Source organism: Glycine max, chromosome 6 (assembly GCF_000004515.6).
Source record: "Glycine max cultivar Williams 82 chromosome 6, Glycine_max_v4.0, whole genome shotgun sequence".
Classification (NCBI taxonomy): Eukaryota; Viridiplantae; Streptophyta; class Magnoliopsida; order Fabales; family Fabaceae; genus Glycine; species Glycine max.
The window spans coordinates 33,769,566-33,789,733 of record NC_038242.2 but is presented as its reverse complement, the minus strand read 5'-3'; the positions used below and the strand labels follow the sequence as shown (position 1 = coordinate 33,789,733).

Genomic DNA, 20,168 nt, shown 5'->3' with positions numbered 1-20,168 from the left:
AAAGTCTTTGAGATATTCAACTAAGACTTTTAAATGACATCAATATGTCTTGTGGGATTCAATTAAGATTATTAGGATTTTTAAGGAATGCAATGAAATCTATTAGTATTTAATTAAGATTTTTTACCACTTAAAAAAGTTATATGGTATTCAAAAATACAAAGATTTTGATGGATTCTTCTTTAGTATGAATTTCATGTGATTTTTCAATAAAAAATACACATCAAACAATCTAAAAAAAACCTTGAGACTTTCTTATAGATTTTATTTTTTTTATTTCTCTCCTATTAGAGATATTTCCTTGTCTCTTGAAGGTAATATAGACATTCATGTATATTCAAATGGGTGCTAAAAGTGGAGGATGATGATGTGTTGGTGTGTAGCGGTTGGTATCATGATTTTTTTTCTGTTCAATTAAGATGTTGCAACTGTGGTGGGGGTTTGTTTTAACATTAACTATGACTTATGGGGGAGTTTGAAGAAATTAACTTCACAATGGACCTTTTTTTTAGGTGTTTCCTTGCATACATCTAATCATGGAGATGTAGTGCTACATTTGGATGCATGACAGTTTATAATTCATCCACAATAAAAAATGGTAAGTATGATAATTTTTCTAATTCTATTTTTTTTTCAATTTTTGAGAGTAAGTAAAATATTGTTTTAATATAATCAGACTATTTTAACTAGACTAGATATTGTTAATTATTAATAGAGTAATCTTTTAACCCCGTTTTTTTACCGTGTGCTTGAACTAGTTCTCCCAAACCCACATGAATCCCTAAATCCCCAATTCTCTAATTGAACGATTTCTCCCAAACCTTCTTGAGTTCTTGTTGAAGTTTGATAAACTCGATCTCCTTTGATGGTTGAGAGCGCATTCGACATAGAGAATGACGACGTGGCAGAATTGAAGAAGTTGTCTCACTCGCACCTAAAATGAAACTCTTTTCCTTTTATGAAGAAGACACTTCAAAAGCGAAACATTAGTCAAAGGAAAAAAAGTAAGTGACAATGATGTTCCTCCCTTTTTTGTGAAATTAGTTTTTGCTAAATAGTTGTTGTTGAATTCAAAATTGTTATTTTGTAATGTAGAGTGAAAAAGGAGGAAGTTCTAGATAAAATAAATGAAAGAGGAAAATGATGATCACACACTATTGGAAAATAAGCTTTTTACATTTGTCATTAAAGACTTTTAATATCGGTTATTAACCAATGTTGAAACTACTGACGTTAAAGTATCAACGTTAACATCGGTTGTTTAAAAATCAATGTTGTTTTTACCAAAAAATAACATCATTGTTTTTTTTATTAAAACCGATGTTGTTTTCTTCTCACCAACATCAACAACATTGATTTTTCTAAAAAATGATATTTTTTGGATTTTTTTTAATATTCTATCTTTTTTTAAATTACCAACCTGTAATTATTCCTATTACAACTTATCATTCAAAGTTATAAAAAACTCATAAAATAAGCCACATTATTTACGATCATGTCATCAGGTTTTTGCTTAGATCGGTTTTCTATAAAGTCGATGTTATTCTAACAATGTTAATTAAAAGTAAATTTTCTAATACTGATGATAACAAAAGATTGTGCAAGGGAAAAGCACATTGTAAGGGAAAAGCACATTGTTTACAATTTTTATTGATGTAAAAACTTTACGAATTATTTACTTTTTTAATTTTCAGGGTGAATAAGTCATCAAATCAAAGTCATCGATTCGTCGCCTGCGGATGATGTAGTAGAGAAGGTTCAACATTTAATTGAATTGACTGTTCTAATTTTTGTCTTAGAATTTTTTTGACTTTGGTTTCTGCGTGTTTCATTACAGCTCTCTTGTTTTGTGATATAGAGTAAAAAAGATGGTGATCAACGGAAGAGGAAAATAAGGACATCAATTTTCAAGAATAAGGTTAAAGTGGTTACTTAATGAATAAATGTACAAAAACTTCATACAAGTTATTTTTGTAGTTGAGTATTGTCCTGGTGTGTTAATTGTGTATATTGAATTTAATTGCTTAAAAAAAATAGTTAACTTGTGTGTTTAAAATTGCACTAACTTTTGTGAGATTTGTATCCAGATTTTAAATGATACTAGTCATGCTGTGGTGCTTATGGATTCGGCACAACAATAATATATCATGCATTTAATCATGTTGCTTCACATGTCATGCCTCTGGGTTTCCCTGATGCTTATGCAATGCACCCCTTTTTCTCATCTCAGTTTAGTCAATTCCCCTATTATCCCTTACAAAAATCATTGTAATTGAACTTCGTTAGTTACCACCTTTTTTGCATCAATTATTTTCAAATGTTGGATAAGTAATTTGTAATACTTATTATATAGTTTTATAATCACATATGAATAGAGTCTCATACCCCTGCTACATTTCATAATGGGAACGTTAACAACCCATTGGAATGACCTACTAAAACAAGTATGAGAAATGAAAACAATCCTAGTGAGTATCCAAAAAAATTAAAACAACTTAGTTAGAATTCTTATTCTGAATTTTTCTTGATATCTGACTTGTTTTTTTTTTTTTTTTTCCTTCTTGTAGATTCAAAAGTTGGTCTTTCTTAAAATATCCATGGAAGCAACAATCAAGTTGCCTCATTTTCCTTTCGGTTTTTTTGTTTATGTTTAACTTTGGTTTGTTGGTTTTTATTTTTGTTTAATTTGTTTACTTCAATATGAAGCTCAACTATTTTAAGGAGAAGCCTAGATTGATTATCTTGGATTTAAGGATTGGGATTAAGTTAAAACCTTTATTTACAAATTCAAAACCTTTCATTTTAGACTATTGGCCACTTTTCTCTAAGATTTTCTATCACTGACATATGTGGATATGAAATATAGTATTTCATATGTTTTCTTTTTTAATCACACAACATCTATTTGTTTAGGTTAATGCTAATTTCACTCTCTTTATTTACTAATGCACTCCCCTTTTTATTTTTCTTCCCAAAATTGCCTTGAAAAATACACTTCATTTCTTCACTCTCTGTATAGCATTTTGCAGCAAAATGAGGCAATGCTCTGGTACATGTTTTGAAAATTACTTTTATGTTGATTTAACCCACAAATAAAAGAGCAATCCAATTGGAAACATAATTAAAAGGGGAATCTCGATCAATCTAAACCTACATGTAAAAGATAATTTGCTTGTTAGGAATGAATCTCGAATTTAGAATCATTTGTAAATAACCTAGCATACCTTGTTTGTTATTGAAGAAAGATCCAATATAAGGAAAGACAGACTCCCTTGACATGGGACAAACTCCCTCTACACAAGACAAAACTCTTTCAGCACTGGACAACCTCTTTCACATGCAAGTCAGCTTAGAGCTTGGGGAGCTTATGTATTGTGCAAGGCCCACAAATCCTACGTGGCATCCTACTTGGCACTTATAGACACGTGTCAACTCTCTACGTTAGCCATGCTACGAGAGCACGGATGCCTGACCCTTAGCAGTTGGGCTCCCCAACAGACATGTTATCTCTAACCTAACTAATATTCAAACATATTTGAATATCTTGACCCTTAGAGGTTGGCCGACACCAACCTCAGACAACAAATGAGGACAAGGTTAGGCACTTACCATCCAAGGACGCGAGAGGATCGCTCACTGACAAAAGAGACAAAATGGCCCATGTGTCCAACAAGGCCGACAACTTCTCTAGAATTGCTTTGTCGACTCTTTCCACGAGGGTCAACAGATCCTCGTCATATGACTTAAACCTGGTAGGATTAGACTGGGAAGTGGGGCTCCCCGTCCCTATTAAACATAAGTGGTATGCCATCGGCCACGACATCAATAGCCAAGACCTTGAAAAAATGGTCCTTGAAATGACAAAAAATGTTTGAGTCAAACTCGAAAAACTTCTTGGAAACACTGTTCAAGGAGACCTATCCAATCTTGCTAGACAGTTTTATTTGGAAGAAAAATAAGAAGACTAGCACACTAGGTCGGATGTTGAAGAAGGGACATAGAATCTCAAAAGCCCACACCATCGCCCAATTGTTTGGGTGAAGCTGAGAAGAAGCCATATTCAAGTGCTCCAGTTAAGCACACTGAAAAGCAGTCAAGGGTAGAATGACACCTAAGACCTCAAACAAGCATCTGCACGTATAGAAGAAGGGTGGATGACCAGGTGCAACCCTCAAAAAATGGGAAGTCATCACTCCCGCAAGCTTTAACGGTCAACTTACAGGAGTCCTAGACATTAGACAGCTTCACATGGCGTTGAAGAACAAAGACACTAGTCACTGAGGTCAAGGTGGATTTGTACTTCAACACATCATCCCTCACCCACTCATAGCTAGCAATGGCCAAGACGGACGACAGTGACTCAGCACTCACGCTAGGTCGTATGCGGGCAGATGACCTCACGTCTCCACCACCACTAGCTCTCCTTGCACCCCCAAAAGCAGAAGGGAAAGGATTACAGTAACTGGGATTGGCTCTGTGGAAGCAGCAAAAGGTCATGCCTTTCCACGAGGGCAAGAAATGGCACCACCAGTTCGACATGAATTCCTCACCCTCTTTGAAGGGGAGGACTCGCTATCAGAGGTACCTCAGCAAGTATCCTCAAACGAGGAATCACCTATCGAGATTACCTCTTAGTCCATGATGAGCTGCTCAATCGAGCCCCCAGAATCGCTACCACCCAGACCAATGGCGGAATTAGACAAGAAGGAAGACATTATAGTGGAAGGGAGTACCTTAAACATCGACGAAAGAAGAAGGGGAAAACTGGAAATCAAATAGCACAAGGAAGCAAGGAGAGTGCAAGGAAAGTAAGAATGCAAGGAAGTAAGAAGATAATGAACAGTGACTCCCAAATCAAACATCCACTCCATTTATAGGGGAGATAGACATTTCGGTAACTGGTTGGAGCCAAAGAGGTGCCCTAAAATTTCACACCATAACATTCCCTCACTCACGCACGACACATATGCTAGAGTAACGTGTGTGCCACACGCGCCCGTTAAAGCAAATAGGCATTACAGACTATCTTAAATGTACTCTCCAATGGTAAAAAAAAGGGAAGAGTTGTCAAATCTGATGACTTAGCTCACCTGAAACACTAAAGGCAAGCCAATCACAGAAGACTTGACAGAAGCATCTCAGACAATGCATGTCTCGGCTTGGGGGCTTGACAAGCCACATCGACCTGTAATTCTCACACTCGTCAAGGCGCCACCGTGCCCGACACCGGACAACACTCGTCCACACATGGGGGGCTCAACAAACTCGTCACCCTCTGCTTGTCAAGACTACTACCCCAGACATAAGATAGACTCCTGTTCAACGGACGACAAGTGCACCAAATCGCGCAAGTAGTATCAAACTCTCGGGGAACTTGTTTTACTTGGTAAAGTTGTGGTTCAGTAAACAAGGGTCTTGTCATAAAAGGTTTGTGTGTAGTATGGACACGTGTGTAAACTAACTAAACAAAGGTAAATAAAAGGTGAGCAGTGGTAGGTGCGAAGGTAGATGGTCAACATGTTGGTCTTCCTATTGGGTGACTAATGCTACTAAAGATGTTTTCTACCTAACAATGTTCCTGTGTTCTATGTTTGTCTCCTGGACTGCTAAACCCCGATTTCTCATGCATGTTTAGCCTAATCCTAGCCAAGCGTCATCCTCAGATCCCTCTTGTTGGACTATACTTGACCAGAACTGCATTAAGACATACATACCAACAACTAGGTTACCCTACCTCGATCCCTCGTGAAAATGCGATAAACTAGCCCTGTCCTATCAAGTTCTAAGGATCAAACCATTTCCCAAATTTGAATGACCCTAACTGAGCATGCATCTACGCGATCAAGGCAAAAGCATACTAAAAATGAAGTACTGATAGCACAGAGAACACATGCAACATCATTATATAAATATAAGAGTATTTACATCAAGTACCCCGTAGGAAGAACCAACTGAGGATTTAGCTCTCCATAACTGGGAAGCTTCTCTTACAAAGATGAAAAAGAGAAAATGAAAGATTAGGAAGTACAAGTGGTGAGGATGTCTCCTTCACCTCTAGAAACCTCACAATCACTCAAACTCTCATCCCATACTCTACATGATAACTTCCTCTTTAATCTCTACTATCCCTCAGGATCTTCACACCGGAAGTTCTCTCCGCCACTCAGCCACTCAGATGAATGCTTCCAAGAACAGAGAAAATGCCAAAAATTGAGAACTCCCTTCCATTTCTGATTTCATGCTTTAAATAGTGTTGCTGATTTTTGGTCGTTCGCTCAGCCACATTCTGGTTCGCTTAGCCAAATTTAGTGACATTTGGCTTAGCGCACCTCTTCTTTGCTCATCCTAGAGGTTCAAGCGGTGCGCTTAGCTAATTGATTCTCGCTGAGCGCATTATGACAACTCATCTGCTTTTAGGATCTTCTACGTGCTTAGCCATGAACTGCTGCGCTTAGCGGATGGCTCGCTAAGCTAGGGAATTGGCTTAGCAAGCGGTTCAAAATCAACACTTCTAAAAACTTGCTTATTTTACCTAAAATTGAAATGGAAAGGTTATTAAATACACGAAAGTGAGATACTAAGTACTTATTACCTATATTTAACAAAAAGTACTCACAATACTACAAAAAGAATTGTAAATGGAAGGAGTTGAATACAATTTACACAACTTTTTTACACAAAAGTTAGTCGTATTAACCGACTAACAAACTCCCCCAAATTTATAGTTTTGCTTGTCCTCAAGCAAATAAAGAACAACTCACTAGTCCCCAAGTGACAAAACATGCAGTGATTATGTACAAAGGTGTGTAACTCCTGGTCATACCCTAATTTCGTCCGGGGACCATCCGTAGTTGGGATGCGACCCTCGTTTGACCACTTCGAGGTATATGGCACCCATCGTTAGGCAGTTTGTGAAGTTCCGAGACATGCCGGAAGCCAAAAGAAAAGCGTTGTAGCACAATCCGTGATGTTCCGTGACATGTCGGAAATTAAAAGGAAGTGTTAGTGCACAATCCGTAAAGTTCCGTAACGTTCCGGAAGGCAAAAAAGGGATGATTACATAATCCGTAAAGTTCCGCAACATTTCGGAAAGAAAACAAGTATCGTTACGAAATTCATAAGTTTCCGTAACTTTACGGAAAAAGAATCACTAAAAAAGGGAAGGGGGGACATATTTAGTAAAAATGGGGGTTCAAATAGCAACCAGGCCCCCTTGGGCCTTCCAGGATGTTCCTCCAGAAGGCGGTTGCTTCTGGAGGAAGCAACCTAACTCGCTTGGGCGAGCTGGGTGGCAAGCATCTCCTTCCTTTTCCTATAAATAGGGGAAGGAGGGAAGAACAAAAATGTTCAACCCTCATGGTATCTGAGATTCACTTAAAATTAGTGAGAAAAATTGTTTCCATGAAGAAAATCCAAGCCGAGGCGCTTCCGTAACGTTTCCGTGGATGATTTCGCGAAGACTTTCAACCGTTCTTCGTCGTTCGTCGTTCGTTCTTCGTTGTTCTTCGGTCTTCAACCGGTAAGTTCCCAAAATCGAACTTTTTAATTCATTCTATGTACCCAAAGTGGTTGTCATTTGTTTTACGTGCTTTTATTTTCATTTCATTTACTTTCCGTACCCCCTTTTGACGTGCTTTAGTCATTTACTTAAGTCATTTTCTCGCCTAATCAAAAAAATAAAATAAATTTCCACCGATCATTTGAATTGTAACATTCGTTAATTTCTGTTAAAATGAAATCCGACCATTCGGTCATGCCGTAACCATGTTGGAAACCAAAAAGAGGTAAAATAATAATATAATAATCAAAAATATATTTTAGTAAAATAAATCTAAAAAAAATGAATCGGACGTTTTTCTTTGGGATTTCTCTTTCTTAATCGAATCGACTAATAACCAAAGTGAAACTAAGGCTAAAATCAATTCATAAACCAAACTTTTTGTCATCGCCTAAAAAAGCCATTTTCAAAGGTCCAACGCCTTGAAATGGTCTTTTCCGCTTTTATTGGTAAAAATGTAGATTTCTAAAGGCCTAAAATCAACATGTAACTTTATCACCTCTTTCAAAAAATAAAAGAAATCATTAATGGTCCAATGCCTTAATGTTTTCTCACTTTTCAAAAGAATCAAAAGATTGTCTAATGGTCCAACGCCTTAAATGACTTTTCATTCAATAAAAAACATATCTTGCAAAAAAGGATAAAAAAATAACTTAACCAAAACGCTTTGTTCACAAAGAACTACGTAGGTCTGATTTTCTCATCACAATTGAGGAATACGTAGGAGCAAAGGGAAACACCTTTGTCGACCACAAAAAGATAAAAACATAAAAAGGCATAAAAAAGACATAAGAACGTAAAAAGGGAAAAGAATATAAATTGAAGTCATATTTGCACATTTGATTAAAGGCTGCCATCTCTTGTGACGGACGCGTGGGGTGCTAATACCTTCCCCGTGCGTAAATACAACTCCCGAACCTTTCACTTAGAATTCGTAGACCACGTCTTTTCCGGTTTTTCCTACGTTTTCCTCAAATAAACGTTGGTGGCGACTCCGTGCGAGCCCTCGTGTCGCTCTCCCGCCGAAGGGTAGGTTGCGACAGTTGGCGACTCCACTGGGGACTATTTTTTGAGAGTTAGGCCATTTAATCTTGTGCAAAGTTTTATCATGACATCCTCATTTGTTGGTTTCCCTTTATTTTCCTTATGTTCTTGTGTATATAACTCTTTTATGCTTTTAGTGTGTTTTAAAATGTATGCATGAGGTAAATATTTTCATTTGATGCACACAAACACCAACACTATTTGCACACACGGTGGTTTGAAAAAGGGCCCTATACTCGGGTTCGTGGGAACATAAGGAGTGGAGGTGAATCTGTGATCATGATAGGTCTCCGACTTGCTTGATTACAGTGAACCCTCATCTAGAATTTTTCTCTTTGATAAACATATTGTTGCTAGTAGTCCCTACTGCTGTAATATGTTCTTCGAAGAGGATGATACCTCTAGAGACTATCAAGAGAGATATGACCACCTTGGGGATTATCACTAAAAACCCTTTTAGCTCTCTCCCATATAGGTCCCTTGAATAGGGGCACGAAGCGGACACGTTGCGTGTCATTTTTTCACACTGCCATGCATAAGTGTCATGTACCCTTTTGCTTATATTTTGTGAATATTGTGATACTGTACACTCCCATGTTGCGTCTTTCGCATATGCATCACGAACATATTCTGTTTTGGTCCCCTCCCTTTGGCAAACCAACGGAGGGTCTGTGCCACTTTCTTAAATACATACGTCGGGCACTTTGCTACCCCAAGACATTGTATCTAAGAAGGAGACAATTTCTCGGTCTCCTGTATTCATAAATTGCATCAATGTTATATGCATTTCTTCATGCATTCATCCATTCCACCCATGATAGATGTCAGAGTTTTAATTCGCACCGATTTTTGTTCACTTTAGTAAAACGTGGGATCAAGTCAAATGCCTTCACTTAAAAGGAGGTTCTATCAAGTCAAGGTCAAGAACCTAGGGACCACCAGTCTAAAAGAGTTAGGGCAGTTGATGGGTCAGCTCTAGCAGCAAGCTTTTCGCAAAGCTTACGGTAAAATCTGGGACCTAGCCATGGTAGAAGTCTCTACAGAGGCCATTGCCTCCCTCGCCCAGTATTATGATCAGCCGTTGAGGTGCTTCACCTTTGGGGACTTCCAGCTATCACCTATGGTAGAAGAATTTGAAGAGATCCTAGGATGCCCTCTAGAGGGAAGGAAACCATACCTCTTCTCAGGGTTCTATTCCTCATCAGCTAGAATTTCCAAGATAGTCCAAATCTCGGCGCAGGAATTAGACCATAGGAAGCAAGTCGAAAATGGGGTGGTTGGAATACAAAGAAAATATTTGGAGGCAAAAGCAAGAATCTTGGTAGGTAAAGGCGAGTGGGCCCCGTTCATAGATATTCTCGCACTGTTGATCTTCGGAGGAGTCCTCTTTCCGAATGTGGATGGGTTGGTGGACCTAGCAGCGATCGACGCTTTTTCTTGCCTATCATAACCACAAGGAAAGCCCGGTTTTCGCTATGCTAGCCGACCTTTATGACACCTTCGACCGAAGATGTGAAAAGCGTAATACAAGGATTGTTTGCTGTACTCCAGCTCTTTATGTATGGTTGGTTTCGCACCTTTTTCGCCAAGAGGTGAGGCATGCTTGCCCGCTAGAAAGCCACCGTTCATGCACAGAGAAAGGAGGGGCAAATTGGGACCGACTCTTAGTAAACAACGAAGGAGCGTCTGTCAACTGGTTCCTTTGATGGAAAGAAGGAAGAACTGGAGTTCTTATTTCATGCGGAGGATTTTCGAATGTTCCCTTGATGGGGACAAGGGGTTGCAACAGTTACAATCCCGTCATTGCTATAAGACAACTTGGCTACCCAATGAGAGGGGCACCGCTAGAGGAAGAGATCGCGCCTTTCATTTCACGAGGTTTCGATAAGACCAACGTGGAGACGCTTCAGAAGGTCTGCAAGGCATAGGAGGTGTTGCAAAAGAAGGACAAGGAACTCAGGGGCAGTAACAATGGGCCCATCGGTGGCTATCGTAAGTGGTTGAAAGCCCACGTGCAAGGTTTGGATTGGCTCCCGAGTTTGAGAATCGCTAAAAGGGAGGAAGTTGAGGCACCAGAGGAAGAAACAGAGGTGCAGGACCTTAGGGCAGAACTCGAGCAAGCCTAAACAATCAAAGAAAGGTTCAAATCAGCAGCTTTAAAGATCCGAAAGGAGAATGCCGAACTGAGAGATATAAATATAGCTACCACCAAGGCCTTGGAACAAGAGACCAAGAGGGCTCGTAGGGAAGACCACGGCCGGAACAAGTTCCGAGGGGCTTTGTGGGGCAGCAACAGCGAGCTTAAGCTCTAGAGAGGGGAAAGGGACCGATCACAAATAGACAGTTTAATCTTGAAAGGTGAATTGAAGGCTTGCTTGAGGTCCAAAAGAAGTTTGTCACAGTGGTTATGCGAGACAGAGACCAACATGTTAGCTATCATCACCAAGTACCAAGAAGAACTAAATCTAGCCATGACCCACGAGCATAGAGTGGTGGACGAGTATGCCCAAGTGTACGCGAAAAAGGAGGCTAGAGGAAGGGTGATTGACTCGCTACATCAAGAGGCAATGATGTGGATGGACCGATTCGCTCTTACCTTGAACGGGAGTCAAGAGCTTCCCCGATTGCTAGCCAAGGCCAAAGCGATGGCGGACACCTACTTCGCCCCCGAGGAGATCCACAAACTTCTCAGCTATTGTTAGCATATGATAGACTTAATGGCCCATATAATTAGAAACCGCTAGGAAAGCTTGTATTGTCACTCAGATCTTGACTAATTATAACTTTCTGAATAAAATGAGTTTATCCCACGTTTTTACTCCAAAAATCAGTGCGAATCAAGTCACTCCCGCATTTTATCTCTAGCATGCATTGTATGTTGGTCTCGTCCTTTGTCACGGGAAGCTGGAAGGTCCATATCATCTTCTGAACTGTACACATGGGGCATTGCGCCCCCAAATGTGCAAGTAAGAAGAGATAATTTTCTGGGCTCTCGTGTCCGTAAATGCATTCATATCATGCATCGCATAAGCATCTCTTCATGGCATCATAATGAACATATCGTTCCTGCATTTGTCCGTTATCATATTCCAGCCTCACATTTTGCATGAGTCATTGCATCATCATGCATATGCGTTCAACAATTTTTTTTTTGATCTACAAATTGTATACCATTTGTTTTCATGTTTGCTCATGCGTGATCCTTGCGTTTTCCTCTACCGACAAAAACAAGAAAAGGGAAGCGTGAAAATTCACACTACATTCTTAGTTGCATATGTTCGATACCATGAGCCAACCATGTTGGGATCATAAACCCGTTTCACTTAAAAACAAAATGATTGAACATGGTACCTAATGCATGGTTAACTAAGAAAAGATGTTTCTTCGGGCATCTCAATTTCATAATTACATTTTCCATGCATAGCATACGTATTCCCGAGTCTTTCATCTCTATGAGATATTGTTGAATTATTGGTGATCAGAATTGTCATTCCTTGGATTACGGGGTTGAACCGAGCTCATGCTTTTACGAAAAGGTTCATCAAGTCAAGTTGAAGTATGGAAGTAACCATCTTGCAAAAAATTGGGGCAAAAGATGGATCGTGTTACATCGCTGCTTCGTCTACTGCCAAACACATTTAGGACTGTTGATGCCCTTGTTACTTCCAGTTTCGCCTTGACTAAGATGTCATGGACCATGTTGAAAATCTAAATGGATTCAACCCCATATCCTGCGTAAAAATTCGCAATACTTCAATTGTGCATCATTCGCATACATCCATCCTTTTCATTGGTTGCATTGCTCATTGCATTCTTTCCTCGCCAAAAAAAATGAACTTAATCATTATTATCAAAAAGAAAAAAACACGCTTTACGGTGCCCTTACCGAACCTGTGCTAGAGCTAGAGTAATGGGTGAAGTAGAGGAGGTGCAAGAGCAAATGAAGACCGACACAGAGGCCTTGAAAGAGAAAATGGCCACAATGATGGAGGCCATGATGACCATAAAGGAGATAATGGAGGTCAGTGCGGCCTACCGAACCCGTGCTAGAGCTAGAGTAATGGGTGAAGTAGAGGAGGTGCAAGAGCAGATGAAGGCCGACATGGAGGCCATGAAAGTGCAAATGGCCACAACGATGGAGGCCATGATGAGCATGAAGAAGATAATGGAAGCCAATGCGGTTGCAGTTGCCACTACTAGGGCTGTTGCTAAGGTGAACCCGATGCCCTCATCTAATCTCAATCAAATGAATCATCCAACCCCAGATATGGTGGGCAAAGATTTGGGAAGTACGGATGGCCCCATGATGTGCAAATTCAAAATAAGTACACCTTCCCACCATATGGCTTGCCTCCCAAGGAGGATGTCAATAACTCCGCTCCCATACTCATTGAAAGCCAACAACCTCAATCTGACCATACACATGTCTCTCAACCCATGGGGGAAACACATGGAATGCCCCACCACAATCTAGCCGACTTCGAGCCTTGCCTCAGATGTGCCACTAAAGGGTAAGCAGTTGGTAGGTATACTCCTGCAAAACATTTTGGAGGGCCCCCAGTATCATCCACAACCATACCCCTTGCATTCCACAGCGATTAAAAACCCTCATGCTATGGCAGAAATGGGAAAAGTGGATCATCTAAAGGAAAGGCTCAGGGCCATTGAAGAAGGTGAAGATTATGCCTTTGCTAACCTGAAGAGTTATTCCTAATACCCAAACATGGTCATTCCCAAGTTCAAGGTGCCAGACTTTGACGAATACAAGGGAACTACTTGCCCCAAGAACCATCTAAAGATGTATTGTCAGAAGATGAGGGCATACGCAAAAGATGAGAAACTACTAATACATTTCTTCCAAGAAAGTCTTACTGGGGTAGCTGTTACTTGGTACGCTAACTTGGAACCTTCCCGAGTCCATTCTTGGAGGGACCTAATGGTTGCCTTCATTAAGCAGTATCAGTACAATTTTGATATGGCTTCGGATAGGATGCAACTATGGAATCTGTGCAAAAAAAAGAGCATGTACGCCCAAAGGTGGAGGGATCTGGCAGCTCAAGTAGCGCCCCCAATAATAGAGAAAGAGATTATCACAATGATAGTAGACACGTTACTGGTGTTTTACTATGAAAAATGGTGGGTTACACACCTTCAAGTTTTACAGATTTGGTCTTCACCAGCGAAAGGATCGAAGTGGGTCTGAAAAGAGGCAAATTTAATCATCCTGCTTTGATGAATGAGGAAACTGGGCAAATGAAGAGGGTGAGGATGAGGGAGAAACCCATGTTGTGACTGCCATTCCTATACAACCAAGGTTCCCCAACCTCCATTTCTCCGACGATACGACTCGAACGCAACGTGTGCTTGTCATGGAGAAGTTCCAGGACATTCCATTGAGCATTGTAGGGCCCTGAAGCGTAAGGTTCAAGGTCTAATTGATGCGGGCTGGCTGAAATTTGAGGAGGATCGCGTGTAAATCCTGACATTGACAAGAGATGCCACACATGGGGCAATTTTGAAAGCTGTTGTTAGATGTCTCTAATGACTCATCAGGATTTTCAAGTTTATACCATTATTGTAAACCACAGTTACAATGCTAAATAAAATGGATAAATTTGATATCATTGTCCCTCATCCTCTCACAAACGCATCTTTGCTTATTCAACTTTCACCGGAATGTGGGTGCAAGCCATTGGTCTATTTGCTCAAGTGACGTGCGCTCCTGAGTGTTGACTTCCAAGACCATTCAATCAGAGATTACTCGTCTTTCACGTTGGTGGGGGTGCCGTGAAACAACGAGTAAAGTTCAAAACAAATAAGTTTCAAAATTAAAAAAAAGTTCAAAAAGAAAAAGAAAAAAAGCATTTGATTGACTGTGTTTTCAAGACGTTCATGTGACCTCATTTTATCATTCCGAAAAGTTTGTCTTTTTAGAGAGAAGTGAGTTATCCAGAATAGGATGTTGGACAAATGGCCTCAATTATCTTAAGAAGGGGGGGGATTGAATTAAGATACAAAGACTATTCCTCAATTAAACTTTCACTCTCTCTTTTTTGGATTAACAATGCACCCTTAACATGAATTACTTAAAAGACAATTCAAAATAAACTTCTTTAAAGCAAAAGATAAATAGCAATAAATAAAAGAAGCTTAAGGGAAGAGAGGAATGCAAACTTGATTTATACTGGTTTGGCCACTTCCCATGCCTACGTCCAGTCCTCAAGCAACCCACTTGAGATTTTCCACTCTATTTGTAAAACTCCTTTTACAAAGTCTGAACCACACAGGGACAACCCTTCCCTTGTGTTCAGGAATCGTCTTCAACAAGAGACTCATGGTCTCTTAATCCCTTTTCAGAAATAAGAAGAAGAGAAGGAGAAATCTCTCTTAAAAGAGATAGATTGTACAATGAAAATCAATCAAAATTCCTTATTGAATATGCAAGTGGTTGACCAAGGAATCTTTTTGAGAGGATAAGACAGTTCAGTTCAGAAAAACTCTTAATCTTTTGAGAGGATAAAACTTTTTGGGCAATGAAAACTCTCTTTAAATTCGTGTTTCCAAGTCACCTTTGATGGCCATTCATAAACCATTTGAATAGATGTGACTCTTGGAAATTATTTTATGAAAATCTCCTCTGGTAATCGATTACAAGACTTGTGTAATTGATTACAGGCTTTAAAATTTGAATTAAAACGCTCAACAAACTACTGGTAATCAATTACCATCCATGTTTAATCGATTACGCATTATAAATTTTGAATTCAAATATCTAGTGACTGTTATAAACATTTTCAGCTGCTGGTAATCGATTACTAGGAGTAAATTTCAATTTATAATGATTTAGATAGAATTCTTTGGCCAAACCTTTTGTTTCTTCAATTTGGAAGCTTCTTCCTAAGATTCTAGAGATCAACTTGATCCTATATCTTGATTTTCTTGGATTCTTGGATTCTTGTCTTGAATAAAACTTAGAAGCACTTGATCCTTTGGCATCGTCAAAACATCAAAACATCTTGCTTCTACATAGGAGTCATTCGACTTAATCCATCAACTAAAAATCCTTCAACTATTTCTCGTCCTTGGGAAATTCTTTTTGCAAGAATCAACTACTTCTTTCATTCTTCCTCACTACGAGGTTGTGAAAACAAGACAATGATGGTTACCTCATAGCCCTACACTGGGGTAATGAAAGGCACCATGCATGAACCTCAAGCGAACCTAGGGGCAGATTAGAAGTTCTCACCCAATAGGTTCCCTACTACAAGGTCATGACGAAAAACAACGATTGGTACCTCAAAGCCTTACACTGGGGCTATGAAAGGCACCATGCATGAACCTCAAGCGAACCTAGGGGCAGATTAGAAGTTCTCACCCAATAGGTTCCCTGCTACAAGGTCATGATGAAAGACAACGATTGGTACCTCAAAGCCTTACACTGGGGCAATGAGGGGCACCGTGCATGAGCCTCGAGTAAACCTAGGGGCAGATTAGAAGTTCTCACCCAATAGGTTCCCAGCTACAAGGTCATGATGAAAGATAACAATTGGTACCTCAAAGCCTTACACTGGGGCAATGAGGGGCACCGTGCATGAGCCTCAAGTAAACCTAGGGGCAGATTAGAAGTTCTCACCCAATAGGTTCCCAGTTACAAGGTCATGATGAAAGATAACAATTGGTACCTCAAAGCCTTACACTGGGGCAATGAGGGGCATCGTGCATGAGCCTCAAGTGAACATAGGGGCAGATCAAAAGTTCTCACCCGTCAATGTTTTTAAACAAAAAAAAGGGGGGACAAACCTTGGAATTTCAATGGATTGATTAAATGTCAAACGACTCCATTACCGTCACTCCAAAATGGTTATGTGACTAAATCAAACAGAACATACACTCAGAGGGAGTTCCCGGAGAGATTTGCAAAAGATAGGATAAGGTTGCATGAATTATCACCTCTTTCAAAAGGACAGTCAATCTATGTTTTCCAAAAAAATTAAATTAAATCGAAATCAAAATAACAAAATAGGGAAAGAATGTCATTGTACAACTTTCCATTGCATTGCATTGTTTCATATGAAGTCCGCATTTACCAAATTTCACGACAAAGGTTGCATGCATCTGCATCCCTAAAAATCATGTTAACTGTATAGATTTCCTACATCTAATGTCCAAATCTTTTGAATTTGGGATGATCGACCCTCTCAATGAGTCAATCTTTTGCCTTCTCATAAGGGTGGACCCTTGGGTACCAGTACTGTCGTCTTCAGAGGGCTACACGCCCTCGCCTTCGTAGGGCTACACGTCCTCACCTTCCGAGGACTACATGTCCTCACCTTCAGAGGAGTACACGTCCTCGCCTTTAGAGGACAACACGTCCTCGCCTTCGCCTTCGTAGGGCTAGACGCCCTCACCTTCAGAGGACAACACGTCCTCGCTGATGTGCCATCATTTTCTTCTATTTTCTAAACCCTTTTTGCACCATTTTAATTACTAATTGGTCTTAATTGTCAATTAATTAGGAAGTTTTATTATTTGGGCTCATTAAGCTAATTTGATGTTTTTAATCTAATTTCAGGAATTAATGAAACATTGGGCTTAATCTGGATTTTGGTTGTGGACTTGAAGAGGGCAAATACAGCAGTGCTTACCTTAGTTAATTTCAAATTAGGAAATTTCACAATTTTATTTTATGTGGTTTAGTGTTTATTTCGTTTTGGGCCAAAGTATTGTAATAGGGCCCAGTGACTTTGAGTGACTCTTTTTAAATAGAAGCCTTTGGATTCGTGCAAGGCTATTCTGTTATGTTATTCATTATTCAGAGCTTTGTTTAGGTTTTACGTTTTTCTGCTTGAATGCTACTGTTTGGTTCTTAATGCAATTTTCCATTTTCTGCTTCTAATAACAATTTCGTTCTTGTTTCTTCTTCTACTTTCATTTACGTTTCTGCTTCATTTACGTTTCTGCTTTTAGTTTCATTTGCGTTTTCTGTTTGAATCTATGGAAGGCTAGATTTTCTGGTGTTGTTTCCATTTCAGGATGAAGCCCAACTCTTTTTGAGGTTTCGTTTATAATGTGGCTTCCTGGCAGTTTCTCCTTCACCAGTTAACCCAAATTCGTGAACATTAATCAGTGCACGTTTCATGTTCGATTAATTGCCTCTGAGCCTAACTTGCGTTCATGCTTAATGGATGAAGGGCTAACTGGTGTATGTGTTGCCTAATCACGTATTGACAACCCTAAGTTGATTTTCGCTTAGTAAATTGAAATAGGGTTGGATTAAGTGGTTAACTCTTAGGGACGAATTCTCCATAACCCAGGATAAGAGAATGGCTTCTGAATCAGAGGAAACAACCCATTTTTAATATTAGTAGTTTCGTATTCCAGTTTACTTATTCTGTCCTTTAAATCACAAAACAAACAAACCCCCGCCCCCCAATCGTTACAGTTACTGTAAGTGTATTATGAACATTTGGTTTATCATTGCTCGTTGGGAAATGACCTAGGATCACTTCCTAGTTACTGCATTTTCATGTTTATTTGATTCAGGTACGGCCTCGATCAAATTTGGCGCCGTTGCCGGGGAGCAGTGTCCAAAGGTTTAATTCTTTCGTGTTTTATGTTTAAATGTTAGTATTGTGTTAGTATGTGTGTTAGTGTTGTTTAGTGTCCTGATATTTTGTCTAGTGTGTGTTCTGTTTTAGTTTTCCTATTAAGCGCTTCCCCTGTTTCAGTTTTGGGTGTTTTGTTGTGAATAGTGTTTTGTGACGGACTTAGCGACCATTTTTGCTTGCGGCAAAATAGAGTAGTAGTAGAAATCATGTAGCGACGGATTTTAGCGACCACCCATGCTGAATTATTTGGGATTTTTTGTTTCAGTAGCTAGGGTTGTTATTTTTGGCTGAATTCTTTTGTGGTAACTTCTTTCAATCCATATTTTGTGGGAAAAATAGCTAGAGCCTTTAGTTTGGTCAGATTTGAAAGTTCCAAAAAAGTAGCAAATTTTGTGTTTGTCAAAACTTCAAACGGCCATAACTTTTGCTCCGGTTATCAGAATCGCAATTATTATATATGTATTTGGGGTAGAAAAATTTCCTACGCCGTGGCAGCTAGCCACAGGCCGGTTGAGGTCTGCATCGTCCAAAAATAGTGATTCTGTCTAAAGTTTTTTATTTTTCAAGTTTTATTCACTTATTTTTCTTAACCTACCATTTTTAGCTTCCATAGTTAGACTTTGAATTTTTGCCTGAAATTTTTTGTGCTATGTTCTCATCATTTTATAAGGTCGCTCACAAAATTTCAAGTCATTTGGATATCATTTGAGGGTAGCTGTAGTTCAAACCTACACCTTTATTTACATGACAAGGCAACTAGTTGTGCATGCTGAATGTAGTGTATGACTAGAGGCAATCCATCTGACTTACAACCCTTTGATCCTGAGATAGATAGGACATTTCATAGATTAGTTAGGCATCATTTTATACCTTTTGATCATCCTGAGCATTCCATTATTGGTGAATCTGTGCATTCTGTTATTGGTGATTTTGAACATCCTGATTTTGAGCATTATAATTTTGAGCATTTTGATTCTGAGCATTCTGATTTTGAACATTCTAAGAACATGGCACAACCTCCACCCCGTGAGAGGACTCTAAGGGAAATGGTTGCACCTGATTTCACCTATGAAAGCTTGTGCATCCAATACCCTAATGAGGATGTCCCATATGTTCTTAAAACTGGACTGATTCATTTGCTTCCAAAGTTTCATGGCCTTGCAGGTGAAGACCCGCACAAACATTTGAAGGAATTTCATATTGTCTGCTCCACCATGAAACCCCCAGATGTCCAAGAGGATCACATATTTCTGAAGGATTTTCCTCATTCTTTAGAGGGAGTGGCAAAGGATTGGCTGTATTACCTTGCTCCAAGGTCCATCACGAGCTGGGATGACCTTAAGAGAGTATTCTTAGAAAAAAATCTCCCTGCTTCCAGGACCACAGCCATCAGGAAGGATATCTCAGGTATTAGACAACTCAGTGGAGAGAGCCTGTATGAATACTGGGAGAGATTTAAGAAACTATGTGCCAGTTGCCCTCACCATCAAATTTCGGAGCAGCTTCTTCTCCAATATTTTTATGAAGGACTCAGTAATATGGAGAGAAGTATGATAGATGCTGCCAGTGGTGGAGCCCTTGGAGACATGACTCCTGCTGAAGCCAGAAATTTAATTGAGAAGATGGCTTCCAACTCCCAACAGTTCAGCGCCATGAATGATGCTATAGTCATTAGAGGAGTGCATGAGGTAGCTACAAACTCAGCTGCATCATCCGAAACTAAGAAGCTAGAAGGCAAAATAGATGCATTGGTTAACTTGGTAACCCAGCTGGCCTTGAATAAAAAATTTGTACCTGTCGCAAGAGTATGTGGTTTGTGCACCTCTGCTGACCACCATACAGACCTTTGCCCTTCCATGCAGCAACCTGGAGCAATTGAGCAGCCCAAAGCTTATGCTGCAAACATTTACAATAGACCTCCTCAACCTCATCAGCAAAATCAACCACAACAGAACAAT

The 20,168-nt window shown here is 39.6% G+C and overlaps 1 non-coding gene across 1 annotated transcript; it reads right to left on the bottom strand.

The window, feature by feature from the left end:
* Positions 1-19,595: 19,595 nt before the first annotated feature.
* Positions 19,596-19,702, bottom strand: LOC113002051 (small nucleolar RNA R71). The gene has a single exon (XR_003267579.1). It is a non-coding gene; the product is annotated as a small nucleolar RNA R71 (small nucleolar RNA).
* Positions 19,703-20,168: the final 466 nt, after the last annotated feature.